General features: G+C 35.8%; 1 non-coding gene across 1 annotated transcript; it reads left to right on the forward strand.

Moving 5' to 3' along the window:
- The first annotated feature begins 4,465 nt into the window (after positions 1–4,465).
- LOC121226544 (small nucleolar RNA R71) lies at positions 4,466–4,572 on the forward strand. Its single transcript, XR_005924315.1, has one exon. It is a non-coding gene; the product is annotated as a small nucleolar RNA R71 (small nucleolar RNA).
- The last annotated feature ends 16,076 nt before the right edge of the window (positions 4,573–20,648 follow it).

Here is a 20,648-nt window from a genome sequence, read left to right on the forward strand (position 1 = left end):
ACACGGGCAGAGACACGGGCATGTGTCTCAGCCGTGTGTATTACACGGTCATGTTGTACAGTCGTGTGTCCCCTGGGGTACCTTATGATTTTAATTTAGTCTTGAGCATAGCTAAGGCACACGGGCGTGTGGCTAGCCGTGTGACCCAAGTCAGTTTTGACCACGGCCAAGACACACAGGCATGTCTTGTGGCCATGTGATTGATACGTGATATTCGCGATGAGATGTGGAAGTGCTGACAAATCTGATGGAGTGTCGCATCAATGTGATCAAAGCGTTGAAAACATTGCTGCTCTAATTGTGTAAGACACTTAGATATGTCATATAGTGAAGCCGCAGCATGAACTGGACGATGAGGGGGTGGTGGCTGAGACGGTGGGTCCTCATGACGTGGAAGGACATCATTAGTAATGTCCTCGGGGTTTTCCTCCTCGACTAATTGGGCGAGGCGATACTGAGGAAGGTGAGTTCCACTTCGTTTCTCGATCATCCTCATATGTAGCATGCTTGAGATGCCTTATGGTCACATCTTGCCAATAAGGGTGAGTGAGGATGATTGGGCTACTGTGTTGAGGAGCCCGAAGTGTTGTGCTAGTCGAGTCACATAGGGGCCAATAGAGATGACCCCCCTTCGATGTCGCTCCGTCTGGTGGCGAATGGCGAGGGCAATAAAGTAGGTGGGGTCGAAGACGTGCCCATTCGCCATACTCCATAGAAAGTAGGCATTGTTAATATTAACGATGCTGGTGCTCTCTTGTCGACCTGTCAAAGTGTGTGCCAAGATGGAGTGTAGATACCTTAAGGATGGAGGGAGAGCGGTTGGGATCGTAGGTGGCCGAGTTAGGGACCATGGCTATCCAACACTTCGAAGGGGAGTAGTGGATGTGGCGATGGAGGGTGTCGAGCTCGTTGTCTTCCATGAATTCTTCCGTGTATAGGCCCAATGCAGTACCGAACTCGGGCACACTCAACTGGCGGACTAGACCACCAAGACGGAGCTGGACCGTTCCAGGATCATCGAAGTTGCTCATGACGTCTTGAACATGAAAAGTCGAGCTAATTTCTAGTGTTAGCTCAAGGTACGTCGGCTTGATAATTGCGAAGAAGAGTTCCCATGGATCGGTTGACAAGAGTGCTCTGATTGCATCAGCTAATTGGACTTGTTCGAGTGCGGTCCAGTCAATGCAGCGACCCACTCCTAAAGGTTGGGCCCGAAGTATTTGAAAAAGTTCTTCTTGGGGTCCCGCGAGAAACTGAAAGAAGGGGTGGCGAATCTTCGTGGTAAGACCCGAGGATGACGCTACTCCTTTCCTTTCCTTTGAGGTAGGGACAATAGTTTTCTTTCCTCGTGAAGATGACATGGTACGTCTGCAGTGAAAAAAAATTGAAGGTCAACCAATACGCCCCAAAAATAGCATGAAAAAAAAATAAATAGGAATATTTCATGAGACTTACGAACTAGATGAAGAAAACAAAATTGAAAATAACTAAAGCAAATATATCAAGTTATTAAAATAGGACTATGAGAATAATGCTATGGGAATATCTAGTGCATGAATGCATGGGGGTATGCATAAAATCCATGGAAACACGAAAAATGGATGAATGTAGTATGAAAAGTGGCAATATTCTTTAATGGAAACCATGAGTATTTCTATTATACTACTATGAAAATTCACTTAAGATAGTCAAATGGATCAAAGAAATCATGAAATGGGCAAAATATTTAAAGAAAATAGAGAGAAAAGAGTAAACAAACGCAAAAGGAAGAAGCTTGGGTCGTCAAAAACAGTGTTGTAGGCAGCGCACAGGCGTGGCAGGTAGGGCGTGTGAAGTTGCAGCGGCTAGGGTTAGGGATTTCTGGGGAGGAGGATGATGAACAGTGAGGGGTTTATATAGATTTTGGGGCACACGGGCGTGCCCTTATTTTTTCCCTTGTGTTCCACGATTTTTAAATTTGGGCGCGTCTAAGATTCGGCTTACGCCCGTGTTCTTTGGGCGTGTTGGTGCACACGACCGTATCGCATGGCCGTGTCTTGCTTCATTCACTTCTCCCACGCCCGTGTTAGTTTGACAGTGTCGACCACAGGTGAATGGCACGGGCATGTCGCACGCCCGTGTTAAATTCTTAGTTTCAACCACGGTTTCAAGGCACGGGCGTGTCTCACGCCAGTGTTGTTTTGGCAGTTTCACCCACGGCCATGTCGGATGGCCGTGGCAACTTATTGCATCTAGTGTTGGGGAAAATTTTTGCCCTATTTTCACACGGCCATATCGAACGGCTGTGTCTCCTCCTGTGGTGTGAGCATGGCCTAAGGCATGCCCGTGTGCCTGGCCATGTGGATGGGAAAACCCTGTGTTCCAAGACTCAGTTAGTAGGTTAGATGTGAAAAACTAGAATTTAAAGAAATCAATACTGTTAGTGCTTGGGTTGCCTCCCGAGAAGTTCTTATTTATAGTCTAAGCTTGACTTACCTCTCTGGTGTGTGATCATGGTGGCTCGAGGAGTTTACACTCCTCATCCCTACTATCAACTTTATCAATATAAGGTTTAAGACTAGTATTGTTTACCTTAAAAGTGCCGAATTTGGGATGAATTACCTCGACTGTACCATATGGGAAAATATTGAGTACCGTGAGAGGAATCTCTTTATTAGGTTCAGAAGTGGCAATGCGGGGATCTGCTGCATCTAGTAGTACTTTGTCTCCAACCTTAAGTTGATTTGGTGAGGTATTGAGCTCATCCTGGCTCAGTTTCGATTTATCAGGTGTTCTCGGTTTCTGTGTCTACCATTCATCTAGCTCCTCGATTTGTAGCCTTCGCTCGTCATAGATAGGTCCTTTGATGTTGCTTGAACATGACTCATATATGTTCTTCGAACTTGTTTCCTGTAAGGTAGGTTGCACCACATGGTCAGTTTTAATAGTATGACTTATACAACCACCTTCAATTTTTGATGTGTTATTCGAATTACGAGCTCGAAGGGTGATTGTTTCGTCTCCCACACGAAGTGTGAGTTCACCTGTGCCAACATCAATAATTGTTTTAGCGGTTGCTAAAAAAGGCCTCCCTAAAATTAAAGGAGCGCTACTATCCTCCTCTATGTCTAGAACAACGAAATCGACTGGGAATATAAATTTGTTGATTTTAACGAGTACATCTTCAATAATCCCCCTAGGAAATTTGATTATTTTATTGGCTAATTGAATACTCATCCTAGTTTGTTTGGGTTTCCCAAGACCTAGTTGCTTAAACATTTTGTAAGGCATAACATTGATACTAGCCCCTAAATCAGCCAAAGCATTATTAACATCTAGGCTATCAATTAGATAGGGAATCGTAAAACTCCCTAGATCTTCTAATTTATTGACCAGCTTATTTTGTAGTATGGCTAAGCAAACCGCATTTAGCTCTACATGCTACACCTCATCCAACTTCCACTTATTTGTTAAAAGATCATTCAGGAATTTGACTGCATTTGGCATCTGCGAAAGAGCTTCAATAAACGGTAAGTTAATATGTAGCTTCTTTAATAATTTAAGGAATTTACCGAATTGTTCGTCTGTGCGGTATTTCCTTGTCGTATTGGGGTATGGCACACAAGGTTTGTACTCTTTACTAACTGGTTTCTGGTCATTGTGGTCCACCTCACCTTTACCTTTACTTACCATAGTTTCTTGCCTCGGTTCTAGTTCAGGTGCAACTAACCCTTCCTCATCTTGGATGGTAATTGCATTGAGTTGCTCCCTTGGGTTAGGTTCGGTGTTACTTGGCAGGCTACCTTGTGGTTGTTCAAATATCAATTTAACGAGCTGACCTATCTAAGTTTTGAGCCCTTTGATCGAGGCTTGTTGATTTTTAAGTGTTGTCTCGGTATTCTAAAAATGAGTTTCTGACACCGAAATAAATTTTGTTAGCATCTCCTCAAGGTTCGGCTTTTTCTCTTGTTGGTAGGATGGTTATTAGAAGCTTGAAGGTGGTGGCCTCTGATTCCCTTGGCCTCCCCAAGAGAAATTTGGGTGGTTCCTCCAACTTGCATTGTAAGTATTACTAGAAGGATTATTTTGAGATCAAGAATTATTACCCATGTAATTTAACTGCTCGTGCTCTATGTTATGGCCATAGGGTGGGTATTCTGAATTGCTTGATCCACCTCCACTTGCTTCGCACTGCATTACTAGGTGAACCTGTGAAGAACCAAGAAAACCGTCAATTTTTCTATTCAAAAGTTCTACTTGATTAGAGAGCATGGTGACCGAATCAACATTAAAAATGCCGGCTATTTTTGTTGACTTTGTCCTCATGACTTACCACTGATAATTATTCAGTGACATCTCTTCTATAAATTCATAAGAATCCTCAGGTGTCTTATTATTGATAGTTCCACCAGCGACTGCGTCGATTCTCTGTCCAGTCAAAGGATTCAGGCCATTGTGAAACGTTTGAACCTGTAGCCAAAGTGGTAACCCATGGTGAGGGCACCTTCTCAACAGATCCTTGTATCTCTCCCATGCATCGTAGAGTGTTTCTAAATCCATCTGCACAAAAGAGGAGATATCATTACGTATTTTGGCTGTTTTAGCCGGCGGCAAATATTTTAATAAAAACTTTTCAATCATTTATTCCCAAGTAGTGATTGACCCTCGTGGTAACGAATTCAACCATTTTTTAGCCTTATTCATTAACGAAAAGGGAAACAACCGAAGGAGAATGGCATCATTAGAAACGCCATTGATTTTAAAAGTGTCGCAAAACTTTAAGAAATTTGCCAAGTGAGCGTTAGGATCCTCGTCCTGTAAACCATCAAACTATACAAACTGTTGGATCATTTGAATGGTGTTAGGTTTCGGTTCAAAATTATTTGCAGCAATAGCAAGCCTAACTATGCTTGATTCAGTTCCTGTCAAAGAAGGTTTAGCATAATTATACATATTACGTGGAGCAGGATTCTGATTAGCAGCAATTGCAGGAGGTAGCAGATTTTCTTGGTTTTTAGCCATTTCCTCGGTTGTGGTTGAAGTATCGTCCTCTTGCTCTTCCTCTGTGTATTATGAGCTTCGCCTTATTTCTCTTCAGTTTCTGCGAACTGTGTGATCGATCTCACTATCAAACAGTAATGGTCCCGATAGGTTTCTTCTAGTCATACACTATAAAAACCTGCCAGGAACAAAGAAGAAAAATTAGAAAATAAAATAAAATAAAAATTTAAATTACAAATAAAGTAGAATGGCTAAAGTAATAAAAATTGAGTGTTCCTAATATCCTAGTTCCCCGACAACGGCGCCAAAAACTTGATACGTGATATTCCCGACAGGTTTTAAAAATTTATAATTAATCGTTCTTGAAGCTAACTATTATCACGATGAAAGCAAGTGTACCTATCGAACAGTAGTATAGCTTTAGCAAGACCGGATTGTCGATCCCAAAGGAACCAATAGTACTAGTAATTACTTTCTTTTTATTATCTAGCCTAAAAACTAAAGGATTTGTTTATCTAAACTAATTAACTAAACTAAGAGTACACAGAGAGAAATTGGGGAAAAGCTTTTGGGAGAACTCGATGGATTAAGACAATACCCAAGGAAAAATCCACCTAGACTTCACTTGTTATTTGACTCTGAATCAGATGATTTATTCATTTGACTTAACCCGTAGAAATCCTTAAGTTATATTATTATCTCTTTCGAGACTAATAACGTCTAACCCTAGGTTGATTAATTAAAATCTCTTTCTAATTAACGCCCTAGTGTTGCATTAACTAGATCTATGGATCCCCTTATTAGGCTTCACCCTAATCCAAAAAAATCTTATCACCCTATCTCTAGGCGTGCAATCAACTCCGTTTAATTATGACAAAGTTACTCTTAGACAGGGTCTATTCCTCCTCTGAATAAAAGCATTAACTTGAATCAATATCCTAGAATATTAAAATAAGAATTAAGAACACATAATTAAGAACAAATTAAATATTTATCATACAATTTAGATAATAATAATAAGATCTGTCTTAGGTTTCATTCCCTTTAGGTATTTAGGGGATCTAGTTCATACTTATGAAAGAAAACATCTCACAAGAATAAAGATAACAAAACATAAAGAAAACCCAAAACCCCTGAATGGAAATTGAAGGGAGATCTTCAGTTTTGACGATGAATCCGCCTTCTGAGATGGATCAATCGGTTTCCCTTGAGTAATTCCTTGCCTCCTACTTCGTGTGCCTGTTCTAAGTGCCTCCTCCGGTGTTTAAATAGGCTTTAGAATGCCTAAGAGCCCTCAAAAGTGGTCTTTTCCGAATAAGACTATACTTGGGCTCGGCAGGGACACGCCCGTGTGTCACCCCCGTGTGCGATTACTCTAGCCCGTGTAAGTCGTGCTTCGATCCTGCCAAATGGACACAGCCGTGTGCCACGCCTGTGTGAGGAAGTCCAGGCCATGTCATTTCCCACGTGGGTCCATTTTCTCTGTTTTCGGCCCGTTTCTTGCTCTTTTTATTCTCTTATGCTCACCTAAGTATAAAACATGAAATTAAAGAATTAGGAGCATCGAATTCACCAAATCTAAGGAGAAATCATCCATAAATGTGCTAAGCATGGGATAAAAATATGTATAAATTATGGTTTATCAGTGATTAAGTCAGTATGTATGCCCTGATGTGACACGGTCTAGACACACGGGCGTGTCTAATGCCATGTGAGGTACACGGCTAGTTCACACGGGCGTGTGACCTTTGTAACTTGAAAAATGTTTAATTTTCAAAAAAAATTGTATGAGCTCGGTTTGGTCCCGACCCCTTTTCAAAGCATGTTTAAGGTCTCTTGACCTATGTAAGGGACTCTGTATTAATGTATGACTATGATGTTATGATGATTGTGAAATGAATGTTAAATGTTCCGATTTTTCAGGTAATGCCTTTAACACTAGTCTAGCGACGGATACGGGTTAGGGGTGTTACACCGAGCTTAGTGAGAAAAAGATTCACGGGGTCGATTTGATTAGGGAAACCGACGAGAAAGTGAAAATAATTCGCAACAATTTGAAAGGAGCTTTAGATCGAACGAAATCATATGTAGATTTGAAACGCAAGGATAACAAAGTGTTTCTAAAAGTATCACCGTGGAAGAAAATTCTTTGATTTGGTTGCAAAGGAAAATTGAATCTGCGACTTATCGGACCGTATGAGATTATCGAGAGAATTGGGCCAATAGTTTGTCAACTTAAGTTACCGCCAGAACTTGAAAAGATCCATAATGTATTTTATGTTTCTATGTTAAGATGGTATCGATCAAACCCATCGCACATAATTTCTCCGAGAAATATTGAAACTCAGCCCGATATGTCGTACCGCGAAGAACTGATCAGAATATTTGCCCGAGAGATAAAAGAGTTAAGAAACAAAAGCAAAACTTTAGTGGAGGTACTTTGGCAACGTCACGGTGTTGAAGAGGCTACGTGGGAACTTGAGGAAGATATGAGAAAGTAGTACCCTAACCTATTTTCGTGTAAGATTTTCGGGGACAAAAATTTCTTAGAAGGAGAGTTGTAACAGCCCGTTTTTAGTGAAATTGGAACAGTGGTTTTGGAACCACAAATCTGAGGTCAAAATATTTATTTTATTATTATTTTAATGTCTATAGCATGTTAGTAGTATAAAAATTTCACTAAGAAATTTTATCGTTTGTATGCTCAATTTGATAAAAATGACTAAATCGCGTAAAGTACAAAAGTTAGGTTCTAATAGCTAAAGGTTTCTAATAGCTATAGAACTTTAAAACATAGGTTCTTAAATGGTAATTAGCCCATTAATAATTTAGTGGATGATTATGGCTTGGGATTTATTGAAATATATTGTAACAGCCCAATTTCAGTGAGGTCGGAACAGTGGTTTCATGACCACAAATCTGAGTTAAAAATAAAATTATTTTATTTTATTTTATGGTTGGCATCATGATAGGAAGGTCACATGAAAATTTTGAAACTAAAATTTTATCGATTGTGTGGTTAATTAGGTAAAGGACTAAATTACATAAAATGCAAAAGTTGGATTCTAGTAGCTATAGGTATCAAATAGCTATGGAATTCAGAAATTAAGGTCCTTATATGGTATTTAGACCATTGAAGAGTAGTTAGTAGATATTTTAATGACTCATCCATTGAAAAATTAGAAAAGACAAGGGACTAAGTTGAAAATCACTAAAATTGAAAGATAGAAATTAAATAAAAAGATTTATTCATCTAATTTCATATCATCTTCCCAAAAATTTCTATGGAAACCCTAGGAGAGAGGAAGACAACTTACCAAGCTTGAAAAAATCCAGAAAGACCAACTACGGAACTAGATCGAGGAAAGCAAAAGGTTTCAGATTAGTTGAAATTCAAAAACGAACCATTTTCAAGGTAAGTTCGTGTAACATAAAAATTTATGTTAATATGCTTGAATTGAATTATATGATTGTGTTGTTATGTGTTAGATGATATATACATAATGATATAATTTTAAGTTGTGTAATATGGACAAATTATCATGTTCCGATCGAATGTTGAATTTTTAAAAGGTTGAAAATAATAGTACATATGCTGCAAATAGAATTTAGCCCGGATGGGTAATTCAAATGTAAGCCCTCTGGAGTTAGGTTAAAAATTGGATTTAGCCCGGATGGGTAATCTAATTAAGTTCTTTAGAGCATATGCTATAGATAGGATTTAGCCTGGACTGGTAATCCTACAGTCAAATGTACAACTCAAGGGTGTGCTTTTTCATTATGCACCCAATGGGTACTTTTGCACATGTGTATATTACCTAAACATCCATCGAGATTTCAATAGTTCAACGGAAAAGACTCTTGAAGAGTGGAAAGGTGAAATTAATGAAAGCTTGTAATGTGATGAGCTCATCTATGTTTACTTGATATTCATATGAGATTATGTGACTAACTTGTTTGAATAAGTGTATGTGTTTAGGTAACTTACCCAAAATTGATGGAATATGTATTTATGTGTGCTTGTGTTAATAAATAAGACCGGTAAGTTTATTTCCTGTTATACAGACTTACTAAGCATAAAATGCTTACTCCGTTTATTTTTCCCTGTTTTATAGTGCTCGAAGCTCACAAAAGTTGGAAGATGGTCAGAGTAGTCATCACACTATTTGCTATCTCATTTTGGTATAAATAGAAACCTCATTTTGGTATAATGTCATGTATAAGCTTAGTTGGCCAATGATGGCTTGTAATGGTTGTTTTGTAACCTAGCCATTGGAGTGACTAATGATGGCCTAAGTTTGGCTATTTTAAAGTGGTGCTTTGATAATCACATAAGTGCTTATTATGAGTTGGTTTGATAAAATTGTGTCAGTATATGAGTTTATGACATGAGTAAGTTTATATCTATTGATGCATGAGATAATACTATATGATTGATGTCAAACTTCTTGTGAATATGATGTTGGGTTGGTGGATATATGCTTGTGAGTTTTAGTGCAGAAAAATGGTAAGTTTTGGGTGACAAATGAGGCTAGGAAATGGCCTTATTTTGTCCACATAGGCAGACACACGGGCGTGTGTCTTGGCCGTGTGTGACACACAGCTTGTCCCATGGGCATGTGGTCTGGTCATGTGTCCCCTGCATCTTAAAAATGAGAAATAGAATGCTCAGAATTGGGCACACGGGTTGAGACACAGGCGTGTGTCTCAACCGTGTGGTTGACACGCCTTGGAAACGAGCGTGTTACACGATGGTGTCAAAACTGCACCTAAATTTCAAAAATAAAAATTCGCCACACGGCCTAGCACACACGTGTGTGACTTGACTGTGTGACTTCAATTTTTTCATGCTTTAGAAGCCAGACAGATACACGGGTTAGGGACACGGGCGTCTGTAGTACACGGCCAGACCACACAGGCGTGTCCCTAAACCACACGAGCGTGTGAGCCCTGCACCTAGGAAAATTTTTAAAATTTCCAAAAAAATTCCCTGAGCTCCCGATTTGATTCCAACACTCATTTTGGGCCTCAAGGGTCTATACAAGGGACGATTTATATAATCTCTGAAATGAATAGTAATTTACATAAATTAATTGAAAAATGTTCTAAATGTTTCAGTAATACTCCGAAACCCTGCTCCGACGATGGATACGGGTTAGGGGTGTTACATAAATAATGTTTATAAAGGTTAATTTTGTAATTAGGTAAATAATGATAATTAAATTAAGTAAAACAAAGTTATCATCTTTCTACTCTTTCTTCAACTGAAATTTCAAACAAAAAAAGAAGCCATGGAAGCTTGCTAGGTTCGGCCTTGGTGTTTTTGTGTGCATGGTATGATTTTTCATCCCGTTTTTAATGGTTTCTATGTTTTATGGAGTCGTTGTAGCTTAATCTAGCTAGCCCAGGGACTAATTTGCAAAACTGTTAAAGTATTAGGGTTTCACCATTGTTGAGTGTGTATGTGTTTTGAAGTTTAACGGTAGATAATGAATGGTTGTTATTAGATAAACAACATTTGTTAAATGATTTTGAATGAAATTGCAAATTAAGGATTAAATTGAGAAATGTGATAAATTGTGGTAAAAGTGTGAAATAATGAAATGTGTGGGCTACTATGATTATAGGTGAAATTCATCTAGCATGGGTGTGGACTCAATTGCATGAATTTGCATTTTTATAAGCTAGGGACTAAATTGATGGGCAAAATAGTAATTTTTTCATAATATAAATTTTGTATTAAATCGAATAGAATGATATTTAAATAAGTTAAATTTGATTATATAAATCAAGAAAAGCAACATTCGGAATTAGATCGGGTGAAAAACAAAGTAGTGGATTAATTGCTCGATTTCTCTGTATTATTTCGAGGTAAGTTCGTATGTTTAATAAGCATTTAATTACATATGTTTAAATGCTAAATTGATATAATTGTGATGATACGATACTATAGAAATTCTCGACAAGTTATCGGTAATGTATTAATCCCATTTGAACCATAGGAATAGATTAGGATACAAATGACATGTGATTAGGGGTTACCGTGTTTTAGGTGCTGGTCTGTATCTTCTACCAATGGCTGAGTTTTTCGGCATGTGTTATGGTTACTCGTCAGCTTGTGTGAGTAGCACTGTGTAGCTACATCTTGACAGTCAGCTTATGTGAGCAAACCCGGTGATAGCTCGAGAGTGAGCATTTATATGAGATATGAGATTGAGATGGTTTCAACCATGTATTGGCACTTAGTGTGTGAGATTCAAGAGTATCCGATATTATTCCAAATGGTCCAACGGGTATACTAATGGTATGAAAGAATAAGAGATCGATATGTATCATTACAGGTATGTATGTTAATCATAAAAGCATTGAAGCTATGAAATTTGGGAATTTTATGTCTAACCTTATGGATGAATATGTGCTAGGTTTGTGGATTAAATTGAGTTGCATTATGCCATGTTTAATCATTTAAATTATGATTATTTGGTAAGTTGTACTTATTAGCCATACGAGCTTCCTAAGCTTAATTGCTTATTTTGTTTATTTTTTGTGTTTTATAGTGATTCAGAAGCTCACTCGTTTTGGAAGTTGTCAGAGATTGCATCACATTATCAAACTCTTATTTTGGTACTTTTGAACTTTGTGTATTTTGGTTATATGGCATGTATAGGTCTTTTAGCTAAGGTAGCCTTTATGTCTTGATGAATTTTGGCCATTTGAATTGGCTTGTAAGTTGTTATATATCTTGAAATGTTTATATGTAAATATGGTCTTGTGAGATGTGGTTCTTCTCATTTTGGTATGTATTTGGATTTTCCTTGGAAATGTCTTAATTGTATATTGGTATTTTGAGTACAAAATAATTGAACTTGAGAATTGGTATATATGTTGAATTAGGCACAAAGTCTAATAAGCGAGTTTTGTAACATCCCGAATTAAGGCCTAGTCAGAATAGTGGTTTCAAGACCACAAATTTGAGATAGAAATAATTATTTTATGATTATTATGAGGTCCATGATATGAATACATGCTTGTGTGAAAATTTCATGAAGAAATTCTATGCATAAAACATCCAATTGAACTTTAGGGACCAAATTGAATAAGAAGCAAAACTTTTGTTCTAGAAGCTTTTAGCATGAAATTGCTTTAGATTATGAATTAGAAGGTCCTAATTAGCAATTTGGCCAATTTCTAAAATTTTGGACAAAAATGGCATGCATAGGAAAAATTTGAAAGAAATACCCTAATGGCATTTTGGTCGTTTGGTAATTAAAAGAATAAAAAGGAAAAATCAAAGAAAAAAATGTGCTCATCTTCTCCATGACTGGCTGAAATTCTCAAGACACCATAGCTAGGGTTTTGTTCAACTTTCAAGCTTGATTGTAAGTGCTCCCAAGACCCGTTTTTAATGTTCTTTACATTTTTGAAGTCCTCGTAGCTTGATTTACCTATTTCCACCCTTATTTTAAAGTAGGGTTTATGTATGAAAATTTATCCATGTGTGACATGCATGTATTTTGATGATTTATGGAGGAATATGAGAGCTTGGTGTGTGATAAACATCTTTTACTAGGTGATTTTTCATGAAAACCACTACAAAAGACTAAATTGAAAAAGGTGTAAAATAAGAGATAAAAATCTATTTTTGATGAAAATATGGGCTATTATGAGTATAAGGAAAATTTGGCTAGGCTTGGTTAACAAAGAAAATGCATGCATTTCATTTTACGAGCCTAAGGACTAAATTGTAAATAAGTGAAAAGTTATGGGTAAAAAGGTAATTTCATCAAAGTATGAATTATGGATTTATTTGGACAACGTGATTATTAAACAAGTTAAATTTGCCATTATAGATCAAGAAAAACCTGATACGGGTCTTGATCGAGGAAAGAATAAAGTTTTCTAAGAATAGGCTCGATTTTCATCATTTTGTACCGAGGTAAGTTCATATGCAAATAATGTGGTGTTGTAGCATGTTTTTAATGTTTTGATATTATGTGATAAATGTTTTCTTGTTGTTATGAGTTATATGCTTATTGGTTGTTATGAAAGCATAAATGATATTATGGCCGTTACAGACAACATCACGGGCAAGTACGACAAAGTTGAGGTGGACAAGTGAGGAAAACCCCGTTTGAACCTTAGGAATAGTCTACGCTACAAGTGACATGTCACTAGGAATTAAGAAATCCAAACTCATTGAGCGGTCTGGGTTCATGATATATATGTGTGACCTTTGAACTCATTGAGTGGTCTGAGTTCATGATGTACGAGGCACATGTGATTTGGTTAGGGGTACTGGTCTTGTGTGTCCTACCGATGGCTAGGTAGTCCTGAGTGGTTCGGATACCTAACAACTTGTGTGAACAGCCTGTGTAGTTACACTTTGACCGATAGCTTATATAAGCAGGCCCGTGAGTAGCTCCTTAGTGAGTGTTACAAGTTATGAGGTAGCTTTGGCTACGAATGTATATATGGCACTTATGTGCAAGTTTTCTGTGTATCTGATAATATTCCGAGTGTTCAATGGGTAATGCAATGGATAAGGTGATGAAAGTCCCAATAAGGGCATGTTAAAGAAGGTATGGTCAAATGATATATTACGAATAAGTATAGGTATGCACGCTAAACTATCGAGCAATGCCTTGATAAAAGATGATTTGTGATGAGAAAGTATGTGACAGCCTTAAAGTGACCTTAGTCGGAAAGCGGTTTCGGGACCGCTAAACCGAGTCACCAAATTATTTGAATATGATATTTATTGTCTAAAATATGTGAATATGAATGTGTGAAAGTTTTAAGCTTTGATTTAGTAAATTGCATGTGAATTTAGTCAATAGGACTTATGTGTAACACTTTTGAAATGTGGTAGGTCAAAACATAAGGATCTATTAGTGCATGTAATAAAAGGGGTGGACCTGCATGTCAATTTCCCCCCTAATTAGTAGTGGCCGGCCATGACAAATAGGGTGGACAAAGTGTGATGGGCAAAACATGTCATAAACATGTTATGTTGGTGTTTCATGGGAGGAATGATAAAATAAGGAGCATGGTAATAAAATAATGGAGGGGAAAATGATGAAAACAAAGAAAAACATAGAAAAGAAAAACAACGTAAGCATATAATACTTAGTAAGTTTGTAATTCATGAACAAAGCTTACCATTTCAGAGCATAATCATAAAATAGATATGATAAATCCAACACAAGCTTCGCACAAGGCTAAGCATCACCAACATCACAAGTTAGTGCTTAAATCAAAAAACTTAGCAAAATTCATCACATGGTAAGGTAAATTTCATAATCATAATACATATGAATTCATACATTTATAACATAGCTATACATACCTTGATCATCAATACTTCATATCTTTCCATAATTTCATAGTGTAATCCCATTGAATCACTTAAAATAATAGCAGATATACGGGAAGCTCACACAAAGTGTGCTAACACATGGTCGAAACCATTCATTTCCTTTTCCCTTACATAACCGCTCATACGAGCCACAAATGGGCTTGCTCATACAAGCTGACGGTCAGAACGTAGCTACCCGATGCCGCTTACACAAGTTAACGAGTATCCACAACAAATGCCAGAACTCAGCCATCATTAGGACATTTAGAACTAGCACCTGATACATGGTAACCCTAATGACATGTCATTTGTATCCTATATATTCCTAAGGTTCAAAAGGGGCTCAATAGTCATCGTAACATCATTGAATTTTTTTTCAAAGCATAATATGATAAATAACATAATAGCATTTAAATCAAATACATTAAAACACTATTTAAACTTACAAACTTACCTCTATTACAAAAATGACGAAATAGGACCGACTTGTCTGATACTTTATCTTTCCCTTGATCTAGATCCATACAAGACTTAACTTGATCTAAATAATCAAATGCAATCCATTCAATATTCATTCTATTCAATTCAGTCCAAAATACACACTTTTACAAATTTACACTTTTACCCCTAATATATTAATTTCTTTACAATTTAGTCCTTAAGCCCGTAAATTGAAATTCATGCAATTTCATCCACATATAAAGCTAGCCAAATTCAATATACACTCATAGAAACTCATACAATTCATTATTTCAAAATTTCACCTTGTATTTTACACATTTTACAAATAAATCCTTATTTGACATTTTTAACAAAAATCACTTTACAAAAGTTGTTTATTTATCAATAAGGATTCATTTTCTTCCATCAAACATCAAAAACCACATGTATACATTCATGGAAAAACCCTAACCTGTAACTCCCCTTACCCGTATTTAACACCGGAATAGTGTTACAGAGCATTATCAAACTTACTAAACAATTAAACATACATTTTACTTACATCTACAAATTCCATGTAATTTATCATTCAACATCATCACATTGTCCCTAATACGAGCCTACGAGGCCCTAAACATGCATTTAAAGTGGTTCAGGACTAAATCGATAACTCAGGATAATTTTGGAACACTTAGAAAAATTTTACAAAATACAAAGGACACACGCACACGGCCAAATACACTTCCGTGTCATAGGCCGTGTGGACATTCAAAATGGGATCATATGGCCGTGTCCCAGCCAATGTCTGACCCCGTGTAACTCTCTGACTTGGGTCACACGGCCAACCACACGCCCATGTGACCAGCCCGTGTGCCCTTCAAAATAGCCACACACGCCCGTGTTCCAAAGCATGTGCTAAGCTATGCCAAACCTGTAGGGTATATTGATTTATGCCACACGGCCAAGTCACATGCTCATGTGCTACGCCATGTAGAGCATACTGACTTGATTTTTAATTCAACACCAGGGGACACTGGGCCGTATCACCTGACCGTGTGTCACACACGATTGAGACACATGCCTGTGTCTCTGCCCATATGGACAAAAATAGGCTACTTACCAAGCCATCTTGCCACCCAAAATTTCATACACCTATATCAAACCAAATGGCACATAAACACATCTTCAAATGGAATTCAAACTCTTCTAAACTAAGTCTATTTGATGCTAATTCAATACCAACAATTACAAGTCATACAAATACCACAATATGCCATTCAATTTCATACCAAGTATCACTTTCTTAATCATCAATATGATCGTTTTAAAACATGCAATATTTTACCTAAATTCACAAACATACCAAATATCAAATCTCAACCATTTAATATCCATAATACCAACTTCTCAACAATCATCACATACCAATTAACAAACATATAACAAAGGCCATTTGCACATATATATACATGACCAAATAAACCAAAATAAGCTAATTCACATGGCTATGCACAAAACCAAATACTTAACATTTACAAACCATTTCAAATGACTAAATTCATTACCAACACATATACCAAAATGATCAAAGTTCCTATACATGTCATAAACCAAATACTTAGATTCAAAAGTACCAAAGTGATAGCTTGATAGTGTGATGGGGTCTCGGACAATTCCCGAATCTGAGCTAGCTTTGGTTTCACTATAAGACATGGAAAAATAAACAATGTAAGCTATAATGCTTAGTAAGCTCGTATGAAAATAATAATCAAAGCTCACTATTCAATTACCATTCAAAATATGAACATAATATACTACAAAACATTTAACCACTATGTTAACATATATTAAATTACATAATTTTAACAATGAACTCACAACTTCCATATATTCGATGCTTATATAGTTTTCGTACTTACCTGTACTAATACGTATCTATTTCTTACCATTTCATATCTTCAGTATACCCGGTGAACCATTCGGAATACTATCAGATACTTAGGAATCTCACACCCTAAGTGCCACATACATAGCCGAAGCTATCTCAATATCGTATCACATATAACTCTCACTCTCGAGCTATCAACGAATCTACTCACACAAGTTGACAATCATGACGAAGCTACACGGTGCTGCTCACACAAGTTGACGAGTATTTACAACACATACCGGATAACTCAGCCACCGGTAGGACGAATAGACCAGCACCCAAATCACATAACCCCTAATGACATGTCATTTGTATCCTAATCTATTCCTAAGGTTCAACCAGGATTTCACACTTGCCGAATTGTCGTCGAACATATCCATACTGCCATATTCACAGCTATGCAATACCAAAGCATTTAAAATACAAATATAATAACGCTTATTACATACGAACTTACCTCGAATGCAAAAATGACGAAACGAGTCAATTAGTCCAAAACTTTGTTCTTTCCCCAATTTAAATCCGACTTTCACTTTTCTTGATCTATATAATATCAAATTTAACTTATTTAATCATCAACCTATTCAATTTAGCCCAAAAATGCACATTATAGCAACTTTACACTTTTTCCCCTAATATTTCAACATTTTTACAATTTAGTCCTTGTCTCATAAAAATACAAATTCACGCAATTCAACCTCAACCCATGCTAGCCTAATTTCAATTAGGTCCTTAGTAGCCCATATTTTTCCTTTATTTCACAAATTAACCATGAATTTTACACATTTCACAATTTAAATCCTATTTGGACATTTTACTAAAAGTCGTTTAACAAATGTTGTTTATCTATCAACAAGCATGCATTTTCTATCTTCAAATATCAAAATACACATAGATTCATCAATGGAAAAACCTTAAACCTTTAAAAGTTTTGCAAATTAGTCATTGGGCTAGCTAGATTAAGCTGCAACGATATTAAAATCATAGAAATCATTAAAAAACGGATTGAAAAATACTCACTATCCACCAAGTTTTGCTTAGCCGAATTTAACTAGCTTCCATGGAGTTTTACAAGCTTAAAATTTCACTAGATGGATGAAATTAGAAAGACAACACTTTTGTTTTTATTATTTTACTATGTTTATTATTTAAATTACAAAATTAACCTTATTTAGTTATCTTTAAAACACTTAATAATGTGTCCAAAAATGTCCACTCATACTATTTATGGTCTAATTACAACATAAGGACCTCTACTTTAAAATTATATAGCTATTAGACCCATTTAGCTATTAGAACTCAAGTTTTACACTTTACGCGATTCAGTCCTTTTTATCAAATTAAGCATTCAAACGATAAAATTTCTTAACGAAATTATGACACAATCATATTATCATCTGTAGACACTAAAAATGATTTGTGGTCCCAAAAAAACTATTCTAATTTGACTAAAAATGATTTGTTACATAACCTTTTAATAGTTTTGCCCCTAAGCTTTTAACAGTTTTACAAATTAGTCCCTAAGCTAGCTAGATTAAGCTACAACGAACCTAAAAACATAAAAATCATTAAAAAAAGGGGTTAAAAATATACCATTAAAGCAATATATGGTAGCCAAACTTCCAAACCCTAACAATGCTTTTTCTCTCTTCAAGAATTGGTGAAGAAACAAGTGAAAAAGATGATACCATATTTTTCTTTAGTTTAATTAAACTTATTTACTTAATTACCTTTTTAACCTTTGTTTTTAACTTAAAATTCACCTGTTTAATGTCCATCTTTGTCCACTCAATATAAAAATGGTCTAATTACCACATAATCCCTCAACCATTTAATTTCATGGTTATTTGATACCTTTAACTTATAGAACCCTAATTTTGCACCTTTTACAATTTAGTCATTTTTACTTAATTAAGCATACAAGCGTTGAAATTTTATAACAAAATTTTTATACGACCTTACTAATATTTTCATATCGAATTTGTGGTCCCGAAACCACTGTTCCGATTTCACTAAAAATAGGTTGTTACAGTTTACACATAAGTATGCTAAAATAAAATGATGTTCAGAAAAAAAATTTGTTCAGAAGTTGGCTCAAATGCGAGTATGATTTCTGATTTTATTTTAGTTTTTTTATGTTATTTTAAGTTATGGAATGCTTGTATGTTCTTTAGTCTTTTGTAGTTTTTGCCACGAAAATTTAATTTTCTTGGAAATAGAGAATCATGAAGGTTTAAGCCTTTAAAATTGACTTAGTAACTTTCTTGAGGCGAAATTCTAGGAGGCATAAGAATCTAAACATGATATAGGCACATTTTCTTTGGATTGTTTGAGCCTTTCAAGCCTACCTATCATTTTAATTCTTGAAACTTTAATTTGAGCTAAATGGCCAACTTTATTATGAATTACCTACATCATAAGCTATATACCATCTTTTTAAGTTTTATCCTATTTTTGTACACCAATTTTAACTCTACTTGTCTTGGTGATCAAAATTTGAGGAAAAATTCAAAAAGATGTATATGTTCTCCATTTGATTCAGGATTCCAAAAAAAAAAAGCAAAGAAAATTTTGCTCAAAATCTGAAAAAAAAAATTGTTGAGGACGAGTTTAAAATAAGTTTGGGGGTGTTCAAAAGACCCATTCGTAGGAAGGTTGTGCTGTAAAAAAATCCAAGGAAAATTTAGGGTTAAGATTATTGAACCTAAAAATTCACTTCTCTTTATCCTTACCTTTAGTCTAGCCTAATTACAACCATATAAAAGACTTATTGATTTGGATAATTACGTTGACTACATTAGTGGAGAGAAATTCCTAAGTTCAACATATGAAGACCACTGATTAAACCTTGTGCTCATTTTGTCTAAATTTATAGGGAAACTTTGTTGAATGGTGAATATTATATATGACTTTGAAATGTATGCACTCTATGATTTATGTTAGCATTTTCTTATACTTAGTATAAAATTTTGAAATAATGTTTGCTTACGAGAGTGACTTATCAACAGAAAGACTTTGTAAGCATAACTTTGTTAATATATGTGCAAAAGTTCATTCTACTTAAACATATTGCAAGATTGTCTTATCAAAATTTTTTCTTTGCATGAAACATTACTCAGGACAAGCAATGGATTAAGTTTGGGGGTGTGATAAGTCTAATTATATAGACTTATTTAGCATCTTTTTGCTTAAAATTTGAGCAAATTTTGAGTATAGTGTTAGAAAATTATATGAATTGAATTCATATTAAGACATTAAGCATGATTTTAGCATGTTTGTACTTTTATTAATTTTTAGAGTTAATTTTCCATTAAATTAAGTTATATTGCTACATTATTAATAAAGTGCTTAATATATTGCAGCGGGACCATGGAATTGACTAACATGGGAGCAAATTAAATGTCACACATGAACAAGTCATATGGATAGCTAGAGCATGATTGGGTTCATAAATTTGACCTTGACCCAATTGAAGTTGGTTGCTGGAAAGAAATCTTATTGCGTCTTAAATTGGGTTACAAAACCGTCCATCAATGGGAAGAGCAACACAAATTCAACAAGCATAAAGAGTAGCCCAAAAATCATGTTTTGGGATAATTAAATTGAGGTCCTTATACTTGCAAAAAGATCACAAATTATCCCAAACTTCCACTACCAAAATTGTCCAACACATTCCATGAATCTGGAGAGAATCGATCAACATGTAACACCTTAAATCCGGTCTGGATGTTATGGCCAAATCTGGTGATGTCACTTTGAAGTGTTTTTTGTAAAGCGTAATATCGTTTGAAAAACCCAATCTTTATTAAGCCTTTTTGTGTGGTCTAAAAGATGATTTTAAAACTCGCATCGATATCAAAGTTTTTACTTCAAAACGTTATTAATTTCAAATTTTCGTTTGTAGCGAAAGCTTTTTAAATCAACTACGTACTAGCGTTTACT

The sequence above is a fragment of the Gossypium hirsutum genome, chromosome A03 (assembly GCF_007990345.1).
Source record: "Gossypium hirsutum isolate 1008001.06 chromosome A03, Gossypium_hirsutum_v2.1, whole genome shotgun sequence".
Lineage (NCBI taxonomy): Eukaryota > Viridiplantae > Streptophyta > Magnoliopsida > Malvales > Malvaceae > Gossypium > Gossypium hirsutum.